Source organism: Mesoplodon mirus (assembly GCF_964341445.2).
Source record: "Mesoplodon mirus genome assembly, chromosome: 3".
In the NCBI taxonomy this organism is placed as follows: Eukaryota; Metazoa; Chordata; class Mammalia; order Artiodactyla; family Ziphiidae; genus Mesoplodon; species Mesoplodon mirus.
The window spans coordinates 171,256,072-171,275,917 of record NC_138978.1 but is presented as its reverse complement, the minus strand read 5'-3'; the positions used below and the strand labels follow the sequence as shown (position 1 = coordinate 171,275,917).

General features: G+C 36.2%; 1 long non-coding RNA gene across 6 annotated transcripts in view; it reads right to left on the bottom strand.

The window, feature by feature from the left end:
• The window catches only part of LOC309800527, a 59,895-nt gene that overhangs the window by 23,452 nt on the left and 16,597 nt on the right, over positions 1-19,846 (bottom strand). For 5 of the 6 annotated variants that reach the window (XR_014293472.1, XR_014293473.1, XR_014293474.1 and 2 more), the window contains one exon: positions 693-756. The exons of the other annotated variant lie outside the window; for it this stretch is intronic. This is a non-coding gene — a long non-coding RNA (uncharacterized lncRNA). The remainder of the gene's footprint in view (positions 1-692; positions 757-19,846) is intronic. 6 annotated transcript variants of the gene reach the window in all.

The window sequence follows — 19,846 nt, the reverse complement described above, 5'->3', positions numbered from 1 at the left end:
AATTTTGATACCTATCACCATGTTGGCCTCCAGAGAGGTTTACCAATGTACACACTTACTAATTATGTATAAGAGTGCCTGTTTCACTCATCCTCACCAACACACTATGACGTTAAACTTTATGATTTTTGCCAATCTGGTAGGTGAAAAGGTATAGCTTAATATAGTGATTTGTAGCTTTCTCTTGCATGGGTCAGGTTAAGCATTTTTTAAACAGTTTAAAAGAGATCTGAGGGTTTTTTCATTTCAACTCTTCCAAGGCATCTACTTTAGGCATAATTTTTATATAAAACATAGAGTTGAATTTTTTATTATGATCAAAAGTGATTTTTTTTAATAGGTGAGTTACCCACTTACATTTATGGAGGCCAGTCTTGTTGGGTCTTAATTCTGTCATTTTTGTCATGCTTTCTGTTTTTATTGCCTCTATTAAAAAACGTTACACTACATGATCTATTTTCTTCCCTTTGTTCTCTATTTACATGTTCTTGATTTTTAAAACTCTTAATAAGAAGGGAATGATAATCATACTTTATAATGCAAAGAAGTGTACATCTCAATCATCATCTGACTTAATGGGCTACTTCTGCCAAATCTTCAAAACATTGATCATTCCAATGATATTAAAATTGTTCCAGAGAAAAAATTTCTACTAAAGTCAAGGATAAAACATAAATGTTTATTACCATTACCTTCATTTAACATTATCCTGGAGGTATTAGCCAACACAATTTAAAAAGAAAAATAAACTAGGGTCTAAAAAAAAGGAGACAAAATTACCATCATGCAGATGATATGATTGTATATCTGGAGAAAACAAAGAAATCAATTTTAAGAAGTATTACATCAATAAGAGAACTTTATAAGGTGGTTTGGTAAAAGATTAATGAATAATCACAGTCCTTATACTATAAACAATACCCAGTTGGATGATCTACAGGAGAAAAAGATTTACAAAAGCAATAACAACAACAAAATCTAGGAATACACTTAATGAGAAATCAGATCTATATGAAGAAAAATTTAAACTACTCTTGAGAATCACAAAATATACACACACATACATAGACATATACACACCTGCACACATACACACTTGAACATAAGGAAAAGTGTAGAGTGTGCTTGGAAAGGAATATCAAAAAATACTTTAGAAGTCAATGTCACCTAAATTAATTTATAAAGTTGATGTATTTGTTTTAGAGGGTAGGTGTGGGACACCTCATTGACTCTAAAATTCTTCCAGAAAAATAAGCAAGTAAAAATAGTCATACATTTTCTGAAAAACTAAAGCAAGAGAAAGAAACCATTTTTACCAGGTTTTGATACATATTATAAAACTAATATAAATTTAAAATTTGCTACTTGCACATAAATAGACAGAAAAGCCTATGAAACAGACAAGAAAATCCAGAAATTGATCCAAATGCATATAGTTATATAGTAAAATACAGGAAACATTTCAAAATGGCATTGAAAATATGAATTATATAATAGTCTGTGATGGGAAAGCTGGGTAGCCACCTTAAAAAAATAAACTTGGATTCATATCTCTCCCCACAATAAATTTGAAATTGATCAAAGATTTAAGTATAAGAAATGAAACAATAAAATAGATGAAACCATGAAAAAAAATTCTCTCAAGTGAGAAAAGTTTTTCTAAGTATAAACAAAATCCAAAAGCCATAAAAACCTGATAAACTTCACTATCTAAAAAAATTTTTAAACAGTTTGTGTGGTAAGAATCACAATAATCAAAATCAACAAAAAATTGAGAGAAAATGTCTGCATAAGAAACAAAAAGCTAATTTCTCTAATATATAAAGAATTTCCACTAATCAATAGGGAAAGTCCCAATAATCCAGCAGCCTAATGATTAGAGACTATGAACAGATAGATCACAGAAAGGAGATACAGACAAATCTTAAATTCATAAAAAGACGTTCAAGAAATGCTTCTTCAAGTACATTAAAATAGCATTTTTTTAATCTAGAAGATTTTGGCCAAATTCAGAAACTATGATTAACTCTGTATCAACTAGAGTCCAGGGAAACAGTCTCATACATAGACTATGTATGTTGAAATCAATAAAACATGTTTGCAGGGCATTTGACCAGACTTATGGAAATTACAAATACAGCAGATCCACATTTAGGACTCTATCCTACAGATTTACTTACACATGTGGTAAAGTGATGTGTATACAAGATTATTCACTGCAACCTTGTTTATAAAAGTAAAATATGGTAACCACCTAAATATGCACCACTAGAGTACTGTTTATATAAATTGCAGTATATACACATAATGGTATATTATAAATAGTAAATAAAGAAAAAGAAGGAGCTTTATGTACACATAGGATGATCTCCAAAGTATGTTTTTAAAAGAAAAAAACAGAATATTGTGTGCAATATACAAACAATTGAGTAAAAATTAATTTATAGGTCAAGAGATAGAAACATAAAATATATATCTTAACCCTGGCCAATAGAGTCTACATTTCAATAGCATCAGGAGACTTATTCTCCACATACACCTTTTAATTATAGCCATCATACATTTGATTACATTCTTCCCTGGGTAGCATGTCCTACATCCTTCTTTTGCTTGTCAAAATTCAATCCATCTTTAGATCCTCCTGTAAATTAGTCTTTATCTCCTTTTCTTTCAACATTACCATCTGAAACTGGATTTTTTTTCTAATAAAAGTTAGTAAAATCTATTGTCTACATAATGCTGAAAGAAGGGAAGTAAGGGGAAAGAAACAGCTATTAAATATGTGTCTGCCAGACACTTTAATGCCCCATGTCACTTAATTGTATAACAACCATATAACTTAGGTATTATTCCAGTTACAAATGTTGAAACTAGATTGAGATTAGAGAATGTTCCCAGTGTCACACATCTAATAATTGGACATGCAGAGGTTTGGACTCAAGTACCCAGGATCCCCCAAATTTCCTTTTTCCACCATACAGACTTATACCCATGGAATTTCTGCCACTTTTCTTTAGAACCCAAACAAATGTGAGATCATCTAGTTCAATACTCTTGATTTACAAATGAGGACAAAAAACGCTGGAGAGGTTAAGTGCTTGTAAACTAGTTTGTTGGTGTTGAGGTTGGATAGAAGGTCTATAAAAACACATGTATGTAATTAGGGCAAGGGATGCAAGGTCAACCTGGTACTTTACACTTTTATAGTAGAATTTAGAATTAGCAGGATAATTGATAGTCTTTAAAATTAAAATGTTGTCACATACCACAGTCTGGGGAGGTTCAGGAATGAAAAGCATAAACATCTGAGAATGAATAACCTTCTGTGAAAATTAATGTCCAGCCATGACATTTATAAGAATGCTTTAGTGTAATTAATTCTTTGCCAAGCATCTTTCTGGGCTAAAGACAAAATGAGTTCTTGACATTCTGATACAAAGTCCATGCGCCCGACGATAAAATCCTGAGGTCTCCAGTGCTTACATGCCTCCTCCCTCCAATATCTGGCTCCCATCCACAGCCTCTACCACTCTGGCTCAGGAAGTAGGCAATTTCCTGCCCTGACTGAGCCGGATATTAAGACCTCTTTGTTCCTTATCTCTGAGAAATAACACCTCTCTGTAATACTTCAAATGGCTGACTGACTAGTGGTCATACCTACCTAAGGCCTCTCTGCTGTTCTTTAACATCAGTGTTAACTGAGGCAGAGCGATTTGCCCACATTCTAATTGTAAAATGTTGTTGGGTGATATGGAGCATGTTGGATTATTATAGTTTGTGGATTGTCTATTAGGACAAAGAAGATTTTTTAAAGAACTATAAAGATAGAGGATCTTTCCTTCTGTGCCCCCCTGCCCCCCAGCTCATCTACAAGCAAACAAACCCACCATTTTATGTCAATTTGCATTTATGGAAGCATCCTCTCTCCTATGAGACATCTTAAATGGATTCATTCATATTGGTGCAGACAAAACTAAAACTTTTAGGCTGCATAACATGGGCAATTTGACTCTTCTCCTTGGAGGCAATACATACAGAGATAAAAACTGCTGACAAATTCTTGGTACATCCCAATGTATAAAGACACGTGACATATTGATCCGCATGCATAGGCTGTGTTCTCTACTTGACTGATGGTTAGTAATAACCATCTGCACATCCACAGTTTGTCCAGTTTCCAGGCTTCTTCCATTTGGTGGAATGTTCTTAATACAATATTCCTATTCAACACTTCAAAGCCCTTTCAGAACATTTTACTTTTCATGTAATGCATGCCCTACATTCCAGCCTCTACTGTTTGGAGCTCTGATACCAGGTATAGCTAAAAACAGTTCATCATGGTAACCAAGCACAGAAAATAAAATTTAGAAGTAAAAATATAGGGAGCGCATTCCGCCCTCCTCCTTCACTAGCAGGGTTAAAGGAATGAAAATATTTTAGAGCTAAGAATTTTAAAGATTATTTAGTCTCACCAGCTTATTTTATAATACTGGAAACTGGGCAGGATTATTAAAAGTATTTTAAGTAGTGGGATGGAAAAGCTTCTAGGTAAAGAAAACTCCAACTCCATGGACACAGGAATGCTGACTGGGCTACCAGGAGAAGAACCTGACTAAATGGGCCAATCAGGAAGAAAGAGAAAACAAGATTTAATAAGTAGGGTTGAAAAAATTTACAAACCACCTTGAAATTTCCATCTGCAATTTGCGGATCAATTTTCTACTTTCCTGGAAATTTAAACATTAAATCATGTAGTTTACATTTGGAAAGAAACTCAGCATCTCAGCTTTTATTTCTTGCCTTCATTACAGTTACTTTATTTAGTTGTAATTTTTTATTTATTTAATTTAAAAATCTTTGCCATCCGCTAGATTGTAATCTTCATAGTATCCGGCCCAGCTGGCAGGCATATAGTAAGTACTGAAAAACTATCTCTTGAATGAAGGAGGTCATCTGAATTAACCTTCTACATAGAGATGACATCTTTTTTTTATAGTTTCCTGAATAGTTGACTCCCTAACCATGGTCTCCATAAATATCCTCAATGATAAAGCCTGGCCATCACCAAGGTATCCCATGTCTTTGTCAAGCTGCCATTATTGAGAAGGAGCCCACTTCCTCTGGAAGAAGAAGGATGGACTTTAGGTTACTAGGATATTCTAGGTCAAAGGACATGAGAATATTGAATGATCCTTACGTTTCTGGTAGGCACTAGGCTTTAGGTAAGATACAAAGAAATGAAATATATAAGGGCCTTTTTGCACTTCTCAAAAAGCCTTATGGAATTAGACATCACCATACTTATTTTTCACATAAAATAACTCAGGCTAAGCTTTGAGTACTTTATTCAAGACTAGATGTAGTAGTGAAATTGATTTGAAACCAAGTCTGGCTTGGAAGTTCAGATTCTTCCTCACTTGCTACCCTGTTTGTATTAAAAAGTATAAAACAAAATTGCTACCCTAAAATAAGTCACAATATAGCTGGAGAGACAGATTTGTAAACACCCACTATCATGTTTATTGCAAGTATGTAAAATGCATTAAGCGCAGAGAAAGCTATTAGTTTGGCCTGGAGTTTGGAAATGTCAAGGAATGCTTCACCAAAGCAATGGTTTCTGACCTGGTTCATGAAGATGACTATCAAGTGGAATCAACCTGACTCATCAGAAAGAGTGTCCCAGAAGAAGGAGTCCAAGAACTCAGTGCAGCCAGAAGACTTTCTCACTGGGGCATATAATACATTCCAGCCAGGCTGGGAACACAGCCAAGTCAATATGTGATATTTTCAGTGGGATTCTTATAAGATCTTGTTTGCTTGATACATAAGTACCCCCTAAATCTCTCTACCTATGTGTGTACATGTGTACACACACACACATATACACGCCACCTGCCACCACCATCACCATCACATACACCCCATTGTCATGCTTGGACAGATTGTCTCAGTCCCCTTTCTACTACACTCACTGCCTCTGAGCATTAATAAACAAGGCACTCAGTTTATGTGATAATAAGAGTACAACCAAAGGAATTTTAAATGCCAGACATGGTTAATTTAACTGACTTGAATGTTACAAACAATTGTCTAACACCAAAATTTAGCATAGAGAATAAATACAGACTAGGCAGCAGTAGAGAAATTCCCTGAACTTCTCAATTTCATAATAGAAATTGGTGAATGCCCTCTGCAATTTCTTTTAATGTGGATGGAATCAGTCTACCATGGAAACAGATACCTTCCTCTGTGTTTATTGAGCATTAAAAAAAAAAGAAAAAAAGACTGTCTGGCTTAAGGCAGCCACAAAGACCACCTCACTCTCTTGCTTAGAGGAGACTCAACAGGGAATTTAAAATTAAAACTCCAGCTTGTTCATCACACAGAAAACTATCCAATACTAATCGGCTAACTGCAAATCAAATTTGCTGGTATTACGGTATTCAAATAGACCAACAGGGGTTATTTGAGACATTCAGTAAGTGGTTGATTTGTGATTATTGCTTAGCTGTTAATAGGTATTGTGAGAATAATGATCTTTCAAACAAAGCATTGTTATTCCTGAACAATGCCCCTGGTCTCTCAATAAACTTTGAGTCTTTGGCAGCAAATTTTAAGTTTCTTCTACCCAATACATATCCATACAGCATCCAATGAAGGAAGAAGTAATTGTGTATCCAAGATGGACTGAATGTAACACCGATTTCATAGCTCATCAATGATGCTGAGGCTGAGGGTGGCATGTGTCAGGGATTTTGGCACAGTTCTACTAACAGGTTAAGAAAAATATTGAAAAGTGATGGTGGAAAGTGATATGAACAGTGTGTGGAAAGAAGTCTAATTTGAGAGTGGACCTGATTTCCTTAGTCTTGAACTTGATATGCCTCAAATTCCCAACACTGCATGGTTTGTACAACTGGACAGTCTTAATGAGGTCATGGAAGATGATGTGGAAGTGACATTAACTCCTTAAAATGAGTCCTTAGAGAGCAAGTGCTGCTGCTGCTGCTGAGAATTCAGAGTTTTACAGTGCAAAGAGCTTTAATATGTTCAAAGGAGCCAAACAGACTTCTGAAAAAGAGGTCCTAGAAATGGGAACCACAGCAGTGAGCTGTTAAAAAAGATGCCAGAAGCACTGACCTATAATGAAGTGAATAGGAAGAAAGGAGAAAAGACACATCTTTAGAAAACTCAGCTCTATCTGGATTCACAGAAAGAAGCAAAGGAATATCAACCTAGGAAGAGAAAGTTGAGGAAACTATGCCTCTAAACAGCATAGTCTTTCTTCCACATTGTCACATTACCTTTTGCAGGGAAAATAATCTTGGAACTTTAGAACTAGAAGGACCATTAGGGACCAACTACTTCAACTCCATTATTATACAGCTGGGAAAACTGAGGGCCCAGAGGTAGTGACTGAACCAGGGCTGCACAGCTAGTAACTGGCCAACCAGGACTAGAGCTTATCTTTCAGACTTCTGATGCTCTCAGATTTTGGGATCAGAAGACTCTGGATCTAGTACTTGTTCTCCTACCAACTAGCTATTGTATATTGAAAAGATTCTGCAAGCTCTCTATGCCCAGCTTATTTAGCTACCCTGTTTCATACAATTATTAGAATAAAATGAAGATTTGGCTTGTAACATTCATTGTAAAAGGCAAATAGTACTATTCAAAAATAATTCAAAAAGAGACATGTACCACAATGTTCATTGCAGCACTATTTACAATAGTCAGTACATGGAACCAAACCTAAATGTCCATTGAGAGATGAATGGATAAAGATGTGGCACATATACACAATGGAATATTACTCAGCCATAAAAAAGAAATGAAATTGAGTTATTTGTAGTGAGGTGGATGGATCTAGAGTCTGTCACACAGAGTGAAGTAAGTCAGAAAGAGCAAAACAAATACCATATGCTAACACATATATATGGAATCTTATTAAAAAATGGTACTGATGAACCTAGTTGCAGGAATAAAGATGTAGACATAGAGAATGGACTTGAGGACACTGGGTGGGAGGGGGAAGCTGGGGCAAAGTGAGTAGCATCGACATATATACACTACTGAATGTAAAATAGTTAGCTAGTGGGAAGCAGCAGCATAGCACAGGGAGATCAGCTTGGTGCTTTGCGATGACCTAGAGGGGTGGGATAGGGAGGATGGGAGGGAGGCTCAAGAGGGAGGGGATATGGGGACATATGCATGCATATGGCTGATTCACTCTGGTGTACAACAGAAACTAACACAGTATTGTGAATCAATTATACTCCAATAAAGATCTATTTAAAAAAAAAAAGGATTCCTACTAGATGGTATCTCTTTGGAAGTAAGGGATGAGAATTAGCTTTGTATCTTTCTCAGGGTCTAGCACAGACATTACATGAATAACAATGAAATGAACTTCCATTTTAATAAACTCAAAATAACCTGAGATTGTGTATAACAGGGAAGCCATCTAGTAGGGCTACTTCCAAGAAAGCTATATTATGTTTTCGAAATAATAAATATACTCCTTGGGAAAAAGCAACACCCCTCTGCAAAATACTCTGAGATCTAGTAAGAGTTTAAGGATACAGAACTCGTTGACCAAAAAAAAAAAAAAAATTGATTATACTTCCAAACTTCGGAATTCAACAAATAATTTCTAATTGCTATGCAACTTATTTTCCTTATTACTCTATTTCATTAGGGAAAACCCCACTGAAAATAATCTTTCCTATTTTAGCAAACTAAATAAATTTAATTTAAAAATATGTACAGGACCACTCAGATAGTTGGTTAATGAATTCAAGGCAATTGGCATTTACTAAAAATATTATCAGCATTTATGAACCAACTCATTCATGAAATATTTCAGTCAAGTTATAATTCATTTTAAGCTTAGCATTTGAACTTTCTAAAAATAGAATTACTCCACTGATACAACCTGACACTATTTCACTTGTTACCCGTTTTGAAGCAGAAGGACATATACCAGATATTTGAATTCATAAAAATTTATTGTTTAAATTTATTTGTTTAAATTTTTATTATCATTAAAAATTTATTGTTTCTATTCATCCCTGTATTTTCTTAAATAACTTTACTATTAACTAAGATGTGAAATGCCTTATGCCAACATTTATTCTTTTGCATCTTCTCCAGAGGACATTCATAGAGCACATAAAAATGACACCCTCTCTCTCATTTCAGAAGTGGCTGAATTTCAGTGGGTTTATTCTGTGAAATTAAACTAACTTTTTGTCAGCACTGTCGGGAAAAAATGGTTCAAATTGCCACACTTGATTTTACATCTCAGCTCTAGAGAATAGCAACATTAGTTATCGTCATCATCAGAAAGTTCTAGGACCAAATTCTACCAGGTGAAACAGTATTGTTGCTAAGGAAATAAGATACCTAAGAGAAATGAAGTTGATCCTCAAATCTGGTTTCCCTCACCGAAGAAATTCCAGATGGTGTATTTTAACATATAGAGCTTTCATTGCCATAAAGACCCTCTTGGGTTCTTAAATTTTTGTCAGCTAACACTTTCAATTTGCAGACATGGAAAAGTGCTCCCAGAGACATGGTCATCCTCCTCATATCTTGTGACAGAGGTGCCGTGGAAAATTCCCACACATTTTGGTTTGTCAAAATGTACTCTTGGGTGGACTTTGCTAACTCACAACAGACAGCAATATTTTAATGTCCATTCAAAACTTCCTGAATTTTTAAGTTTAGGAAAAACTTATTCCTATTTCACTTACAGGAGAAGTTCAACAAGGAAAAAACATGACTCTATAGGATAAAAGAAGACATCCATATAGTTTGGCCTAAGCAAACTAAAACAACCAGGACTTACTTAGAAATAATCTCTGGATCAGGGTGATGAGGAAATCAGAAGAAAGGGAGCATCAACATGTGACCTCCATATACCAAGGTTGTATGAGGTGGTATTGTCCAAGTGGGTGGACTTTCTTTATCAAAAATCCAGACAAGATTTATCAAGTAAACTGATTGGCTCCAGAAGGAGTTTAGTGAGGGTCCCACAAAATGCTGTAAGAAGGGTCAAGTATTACTTCTAAAAGCTATATGGGGTCACATTGCAGACCATAGGCTTTAGAGTCAGACAGATCTGGGTTTGAATTCTAGTTCCACCACTTACTAGCTGACTGACCTTGCAACACCTGCTTAATCTCTTTGAACCTCAGTCTCTTCATTTGGAAAGTGGACATAATGCTGACTGTCTCCATGGGTTGCTATGGGGTCAGGTGGGCACCTGATTGTGAATGCTTAACACAGTGCCTGGCACACAGCAAGAGATTTAAAAAAATTGCTACTCCAGGGGAAGAGATGTAACCAAAAGGTTATGTGGACTAAACAGGATTAGTGTCCTACCATTTCAAGTGAGAGGGCATGGCAAATCAGAAACCTCATTTAAATCTTCTGATTTTCTAAGTGAAATGCTTGTTTATTAGTAACCATATAAAACAAATGCACAACTAGAATGAAAAGTAGATTCCACTAATAATTAGAGATAATTTGAAGAACTATAAGGGTAAAGGATATCTAGATGTAGTATCATCAGGCAGTAGAAAAGTGTACCAACTAAAGAAGACAAAAAAGTCGAAAGCACTGTGGTCTTCAGGGTATTACTTGCTTATGATCACTAATAGTTTCAAGATACCCCTTAAGAATTCCTTCACTTGGCTGGATAAATGGAAAATTATACAGTAGTGTTTTCATTGTCCACTAAAGTCAGTTGTTGCCCATCGTGTCCCCAAACCATTTGTTCCATAGTTTAAAAACTAGATTTAATTTTGAGGTTTACATAAGCCAAATACATATTTTTTATACCCAAAGAGGCTAAAAACATATCCTGTGCTCCAAAAATTTAGTTTGTTTTTAACATTTGAGAAAAACAGTGTTATTTCCATTTGTCAGAGCAAGTTGCTCTTGTCTTCCATATCTAGAGGGGATAATAGAATCAAAGAGTGGAAGATACATAGTTTGAATAAAACATGTTCAGTATTATAATTTTTAATATGTAAATCAATAAGATTTTTCAAAAGCTACAGAAAAAGAAACAAAAGCTTGATATAAACTTCTTGGCTGGTGAAACCAGAAAACAAAAACTCAGAAACCAGAAAACAAATGAAGCAATCATCCCTCCTCCACGCCTCACTCATCTTGGTCTTTCCCCTTTTTCAGGCGGGCCATAATATAATTTCCAGAGAAACATGAAATTTTTCTTTATCAAAGAGGGGCAGAGGTTATAAAAAGGTTGAGAAACACCTTTAGAAACCCATCAGCTGGAGAACTATTTAAACATCACTAGGGACAACATATTCCCCCCATGAGGCATGCTACAGGAAGGAGAGGAATTGAAGCCTTTAATTTCTTCTGTGGTAAAAGGAGCCCCCCAAAATCAGATTATAAACATTGGAATACTAGCTCGAGTGGTTCCACCAAAGATTTTATTGCAGTGACTGTGTCAGACCTTTGCTCTTATCAGTTCTCTTAGGAATAGTCAAATGAACAAGATCCCTGAATAAGGATCTTTACACACTGCTAGTCCTACACTCACTTAAAAAGAAAAATGAAAAAATAAATATTACTCTCATAAATGCTAGTTTTATATGCATTTAATACAGGTTACTCTTTTAAAAATGACCTTTCACTTAAATGAGACTTGCACTGATACACACAAATTTTCTATAAGAGCCAAGTATTTTTTGCTTATACTAAGAGTCTGCTTGCCTTCTGCTATGAAGTATATGACTTCAGTAACTTCCATTGGATTTTTATTTCTTTGCATCATTGAGATTTCTGCTCAGTGTGTTTTCAACCCCATTTTTTTCAATGTGGTTTCTCATTAAGATTAGATTTTTGAGTTGAAATAATATTTCACACACAAAAAATTGCTCTCTTTGGGCAATAATGACCAACTCAAGATGATTTGCACAGTGCTAACTAAAGAACCATAGATATGGCAAGTTCTGATATCTCATCTGCTGCTGAATTTCTGAATGTTTCAGGAAAGTTTATGTTACTAATGACAGTTCATGGTTTTAAGTACATATTTATATGGCAAAATTATCAGCTGACACTTAAGCTTACATTGATAGAATCACTGCAATATTTACATTATAAAGGGAATAAACATGCTAGAGACAATTGAGTTGCATCAATGCTGGGCTGTGTGTGATGGTTAAGGGGGTTGTGACACTTTGAGTCTTGCTAGGGCTTGGTTGATACTGCAGTTAGAATAAGGATGGGCTCAAGGCCAAACGGATGTTAAGAGCTGAGTAGAGGCTACTTCTAGAGTTGTATAAAAGAAATGCCTACGCAGCTCAGTAAACAAGTTACATCTCCTTGCGTGAAGGATACTTAGAAACAGTTTACTACCATTGATAAAGCCTCACTGTATATGTGGCAAGGCTGGGACTGGCTGAAATGGCAGAGCAGGGCCACTATGCAAAGTGCTGGACAAGACAGTTGAGCTCATCCAGAAACAGACTCAAATAAGGTAATAAAATCAGTCATGGAAAACAGACAGCTTTGAGATCATATGTAGCAGCTGAGTCAATCTTCCCCTCATGCCCAGATGGGCAACTCCAAATTCTTTCGCTGTATGCAGATGGTTTATCTTAGTGGACATCTTGGGACTAGTTAACAATGGCATGAGGTGGATTTAACTCCTGAGATGCTTCATTGGCAGTGGGTCCCTGATATCAAACTCAGAAGACTTCTTTGAAAACTATTTAATTGTGGGTAATTTGAATCATCCATTGCATTTGTAAGACTGACCACTGGATATTTTTGTGATTTCACTGTCTTGCAAGCCAAGACACGGTCACATAAATCAATTTTCTAGTTGATGAAAAAATGAAATAGACATCGAATATAAGATGCCATTGGTGATTGGATACATATTAAGGAAAAAATTATGACATGGACCTATACCATTAGGACTACTCTTAAATGAAGGATCAGTTTCAAAGGATTCACTGTATATAGCTTGGTGAAGAAAATAAAATAAGAGTAGACTCTCTTAAGGCTTTAGTTCAGACTTAATTATTTGCTCAGGACAGTGAATTCAAAGAATTACTCTTGGACTTAATGATGACTTCTAGATTTTCTTTGGAAGCTAATGAATCATTTCTGGCATTTCAGCCTCCACATAATATAAAAGGGACCCAACAATTTGGAGATGAGAGACACAAACTTTCTACATATTGGTTAGCTCTCAGTCAACACGAGCTGGATAAATTTGAGAGTATGTTCACGATTTTGATGTCAACTTTTAGATCACTAACATGACTAAGACTAATATCCCATTTTCTCAATCCTTATAATGTCCTAAGTTTAAGAATATAAGTTCCACTTAATATTTGAATATCTAATACACCCAAAACACTGATACTCAGATAAATATGAAATATTTTTTGTCCAAGAGGCAGTAATTGCATAAAAATGTAAGTTAACCTCAAAAGGAAATGGAGTTAGTTACCTAGAGTACAGTTTCTTACTAACAGATACATAGTTGTGAAAGGATGGAGGCAAAATTTGGTGTTAATATACATTTTTTTTTTCTGTAAAAGGGAACCATAGCTTTCATCAGACTAAAAATTGGTCAAGATTATTGTTTTGTAGTTTGAGTTGTAGATTCTGTTTCCACATAGCACCAGATGCCTATTATTTCTGAGATAAGGGTGCTGATAATTTATTATCAAGAGAGAATACTTGATAGGATCTGAAGTAACCTCTACTGATTTTAATTTTAAAAACTGTTTTTCTTGGTGTAACTGGCCATAAATCTTCCATTCAGATGGACCTGGTTTATTGCTTTGGAAAGGGAGGGGAAGGAAGATTTTCTAAGGTGAAAGTCTTAGAAACGATTAAAAGTAAAAAAAAAAAAAAAAAAAAAAGTTAAGATATTTAAAAAAACAATTAGAAATGTGAAAACATGAGCAGCAACATATAATTCTTAACAAGCAATTGAAGTAAACTCAAATTTTAAACAAACTTAGGAATAACAGTAGTTTTAAAATTACTTTTTGCCAAAGCCAAACTTTTGAAACTACTTGGCCTATTTTTAGGCTAAAGATAGATATAGCTAGATGGATAATGGAGACAGATGTAAATAGATCAACCGTGGATACAAGATCACCTAAAATTCAAAGCCATGGAGTAGCCTTATTTTTTTTTTTTAATTGATTTATTTATTTATGGCTGTGTTGGGTCTTCGTTTCTGTGCGAGGGCTTTTTCTAGTTGTGGCAAGCGGGGGCCACTCTTTATCACGGTTCGCGGGCCTCTCACTATCGCGGCCTCTGTTGTTGCGGAGCACGGGCTCCAGACGCGCAGGCTCAGTAGCTGTGGCTCACGGGCCTAGTTGCTCAGCGGCATGTGGGATCCTCCCAGACCAGGGCTCGAACCCGTGTCTCCTGCATTAGCAGGCAGATTCTCAACCACTGCACCACCAGGGAAGCCCCGAGTAGCCTTATTTTATTAGCATTTTTTGAACAACAGAGCAGGCAATCTTATATAAGTTTTAAAATACTGTGAACAATATGAAGTAGTAAGAGCCAATATAGAATAAAACTCATCAGAATAATAAACGGAATTAAATGAAGTAAAGTTTGCCCTATTTTCAAGCAAACCAGAATACGCTATTTGATATATCATCATTTGGGGCTCTCAGCTTTAGAATGAAGGGACTATCTTGTTGAATAGCATAACCTGAGAGCCTGTTACACAATAGACACTTGATAAATATTTGTTAAATGAATGGAGTTTGATATTGCAGAAACTCCCCTACCATCACAAAACCTGTAGCACTTTCAAATGCTAATGTCTGGACACTGAGATGAATCCACTGGGAAGAGAGCTCTTAGTAATATTAAAAACATGGGACTAGTTCTTCAGAGCTGAGTCAGAAGGTGCCAGTGACCTGGGGAGCAAAGGGAAGAGGGGAGGGAGGACTTTGAAAATGAAGTATATACATCACATTTATTGGAATACCTAGACCAGCTTATATCTATAACCAGTATCTGATTGGTAAAGGGGGTAGTAGTTTATTCATTCTTATAAAGAACTATAGTGGTTCCTATCATATATCAGCAAGTCAAGCTTTTTGTGATTTAATAAATGCCTAAACATGGATTTTTCTTACATATATGTGCATGCTGGGTAAGGTGCAGCATGCATAAACCAGAATTCAATACAAAATTCTACTCATAAATGACAGATTTTCAACAGTCTGACCTTAACCTTTAGTTAATAAAAGCATTTTTGTGTTTGAAATATACCCATTCACGATATGCAACTCACTTTATCTTGTTTCCATATGGATGGGGCTGGCAATGGGGGAAACAATGACAAATCTGTCTTGACTGAAAGTGTTCTACCAATCCTCCCTCCTCTCCAATCCATCTCCGGTTCCCTGCCTGCCTCCCCCATTCCCCGGCACCCCGCCCCAAACAAGTGGCTTCAAGAGAGGAGTAGCATTAGATTGCTACCAGTGGTAACTGCTGTTGGCTGCATCTTTGAACTTAGGCACATGTCTGTCTAGCAGTGGAAACAAAGGTCTCTGCAGCCCCACTAGCTGGTGCTGTGCTGCTTCTGTCTTCAGCATTCATTAATGAGGCAACGTGAAGGCAAAACCTTCCATTCCTGTCCTCAATCCCTTCCCCCAGCGAAGCATGGGATAGGCATTAAGTAAGACCTCCTTCTCCGAGACCATTTCCCCCACTTGAGCTTTCTCTCACAAGCCCCCTTTGTTCCCTGCCCTCCGCCCCCATCTATATGCTGCAGCAGCAGTTGCCCAGATGTTCTCTATCAAAGCCGAAGCCATGGCAGCAAACTTTGGCACACATGAAAGTGCACTGAGTACTCACTCTCCAGAAATACCTTTTCCACCCCTCTGATTTCTGCAAATATTTTTAAATGTTAATGGGTTCCACTCACCCACAACCTAGGGGGAGGTTACAGAACAGGGCTCTGTGTGTCCAGCAAATTAGCAGCCCAAGGATACTGCTTGGCGCCTGGGTTCTGTCCCACCCTCAGGCATTGGCTGTGGTTCTCCAACCTTGAATTGTTGAGGCCAGTTTGCCAGCGCATAGCTTTCTAGTGACAGAGGTTAGATGGATGGTTGACAGGAAAGTTGCTTCAAGCTACAAAAAAAGAAAGGCCCCTATCTTGCTCTGAAGTTTCTGAGAGCAAGAGAGATCCTTTGAGCATCATGGAAATAAGATTTTGAAGTGTTTATTTTGCCTCTTACTCATCCTCTCTCTTTTTCTTTTTTTTTGGTTAAAATTTTTTTCCAATTCAATACACAGGCACAGAACAATGTGATGTGTGCTCTGGGACTTTGGGTATCATGTCCATTTTGAAGTACTTTAAATATACAATAGAAAATGGCATATTAACAGCAGCCTTTGTGCAAATTTTAAAAAATAAAAATTTGGATCTTTCATATGGAGGCAGGAAAGTGATATGTATTTGGAGGAAGAAGAATGGATGGCACAAGAAAGGCTTATTCATCTTCCTTGCATTGAGACAGTATGACAGCTGTTTTAAGGCTCAGTTTGAGGCCTCTAAAATGCCCAGTTTCAAAAGATAATTGAAAGCTACCTTTGAAGATTCTTTGTTTCTAATCCTGTCCTCACAATCTCACAAGTCACTCTGGAAACAAATTGCTTCAATGTCATCACCTCTAGGCCCTTGTTCTCCATGGCTAAGGCTCCCTTGATACTCATTGAAGTCACAGTGCTTGAGCCAGCTAGTCCATATGCTTTGTTCCTGCCCACGCTTGGGAGTGGAGAACATGGCCCTCAGGTCTTAGGGCCTCCTAGATTTGAACTTCAGATAATCACACCATGATTCAAAGACTTCAGAATGTGCCAGTCAGACCATCAGTATTCCTGCTTCCAGGCAAAATTTTATTCTACCACTTTTTAGAGAGGAGTACTTGGAAAATTAGGAGATTTGACTGCAGAGCAAATAGAAGAGTACATAACCTGGATAACTCTTGAGAATCTTGAGAAGTAAAACCAACTACCCACACACTCAGCCTGGGCACTGAGGAAGGAAATAATAACTTACTGCCTAGATTCATGTGATTTTGCTATTCCACTGTCTTCATTAGCATTTTAAATATTTATTTATTTAACTCTTCCAGGACTGTCCTACTGTTTGATTGTTCAATACAGGAATTTCCCCAAAGACCCATCAACTCTTCAACAGAAAACATCAACAGACAAATGCTCAAATTCTTTGGAATCCCTTGGTTCAAAACCTTCCCCTTGCACTTTCTACCAATCCTGGACTTCTTACCCAATCCTAATCTAGTCCCCACATTAAGAGAGCAGATTTAAACCAGACTTCCAATCCTCAATAAATTCTGATCTTACCATTCCCCCTTTCCCCTCCCATATACTGCCAAAGCTTTGTGAGGTGGTACTTATTACCTTACCTTAGCAATAAATTCAGCTCTATCTTACCCACAGATTGTGTTGGTGATATTTAGGGAGCCAACTGTTGATACGCTTTTGTTTAACTATAACCTGAGATGGAACTAAAAGTTTTAGATTGAATTTCACGCGAAAAACTGGGGGAAGTAGGACAGTTTTTTTTTTAATTCTCTATCTTCTTTCCCTCAAAATTCTTCTTCTCTATTATTTGAAAAGTTCTGAGATAATTAAAAAACTGAAATTAAGAAGAATTTCCATTATGAGTTAGTTCTAAAATGAAATTTAAATAATGTTAAGAAGCAAAGCTTTATTTAATAAATTAAAAATATAAGCAGAGACCATGTCTTTAATCTCCAATTTTTACTGATCACAAATTAATTTGGTGCAAGCCAAAATATCTGTAATATTTATGTCAATGTCAAATCACTGGGACTTTTTAGATGTGGGAAAACTCAGCATACAGAATTCTATTGTTGGCAGTCCCTGTAAGTGTGACTCATCCTGGGTGCATATTGATAAGGTTCCAACATAGGAACTACCTTGATATCAGGCAAGAGTGTAACCAGACAAATAAAGCACACATGGAACTTCACTAAATTTATTTTTAAACAGCAACCAAACAAATCACAATAATAGATGTCTGATATGAGACAGGTGTCTCACCAAAGAATATGATGATAGTTACACAGACCACTAAAAACTCTGGAGAGGTGTGCTGAGTCAAAGGAAAGAACTGTAAGATAAACACTGCTCTATTTACAAATGCCTTAGTTTAAAAAAGAAGCAGAAGCAGAAACAGAAGAAGAGAAGAAGAAATCCAATGAAGATTTTATATACAACAGTGTTTCTCAGGCTAAGTCAGTAGATACTAGGAGCCTGCAAAAATTTTGGCTTTTCTTTAAAAGGGTTCTTCAAGTTTGAGGACCACTGTTAAAACACTCTAAATCCTTACTTAAACCAATATAAAGAAGATAAGACTTCTGGTTTAAGAAGGCAAGCTAAACATAATTATTCATCTGTTTCACCTCCTAAAAATCAGAGAAAGCATAAATAAATAAATTTTTAAAAAGGTGTTAACAAAAAAAAATTACATCAACCAAAACAGAATGCCATGGAAAAAGAAGAGAAGTTTCCAGAAATTATCATGATTAATGAAATATATGCTGAATTGTGGAATGAATGAGACTCAAGATTAAATCAGTGAGCCAGAAGGGTAAACCGAAAGATTCTATCAGAATTCAGTTGAAAAAGACAAAGAGATTAAAAGGATGAGAGAAAAGATGAGATATGTGGAATATATCTAAAAGTTCTGCCATGCATTTAGTAGGAGTTCAAGAAAGAGAAATTGGGCCTCCCTGGTGGCGCAGTGGTTGAGAGTCCGCCTGCCGATGCAGGGGATACGGGTTCGTGCCCCGGTCTGGGAGGATCCCATATGCCGCGGAGCGGCTGGGCCCGTGAGCCATGGCCGCTGGGCCTGCGCATCCGGAGCCTGTGCTCCGCAACGGGAGAGACCACAACAGTGAGAGGCCCGCATACCGCAAAAAGAAAAAAAAAAAAAAAAAAAGAAAGAGAAATTTAAAAAGTAGAAGGAACAAAATCAAATAAATAATAAAAACACTAAAGAACACCAACAACAAAATTTCCCCTAGATAAAGAAAGTCCTTTCATAGTGAAAGAACCCACTGACAGCAGGGAAAGAATAACATCTAGACACATTTTATTAAACTATATGTACTCCAACAATAAGTAATAAACTATGAAAGAGACAAAGAGTATAACTAAATAGAAATGAAAATTAAAACAGCATCGGACCTCTCATCTGCAACAAATACCTAGAAGATAACAGTACAATACTTTAATAAGGGACAATTAGAATTTACATACAAAGTAAACTATCATTTGAAAGCCAGGGCTAATAATAATATGAAAAGTCTAAGAGTTGAACACCAATAATCTTTCTGAAAAAATACAAAATAATGTACTATAACTAAAAACAGAATTTAAGAAAGAGGCTAATATAAGAAAAAACGTGAGCAAATGAAAGATGAAGCCTGCAGTTAAGTTCAAGTAGAAATTGACAATTGACTCTAAAGTTAATTCAATTGCCAAGAAGTGATTCATCAGCGATCACAAACACAATGATAGAAGAGGATGAAAATACACCCAGATCAATCCAAAAGGATTCCAAAAAATCTTCAAATGTAAATTGATGATGCAGTGCATTGTTAAAGAGAAAGTATGGTAAAGGATTTGTCTGCTCTGGGAGATAGAGGAGATTCAGATTCTGATTAATTCTTGATGTTGATAGAAAAGTCAGTATCAGTATGTAATTATAAATGCGTAAGTAAAAGTATTTATTTTTAAATTAGCATAACATGGACAC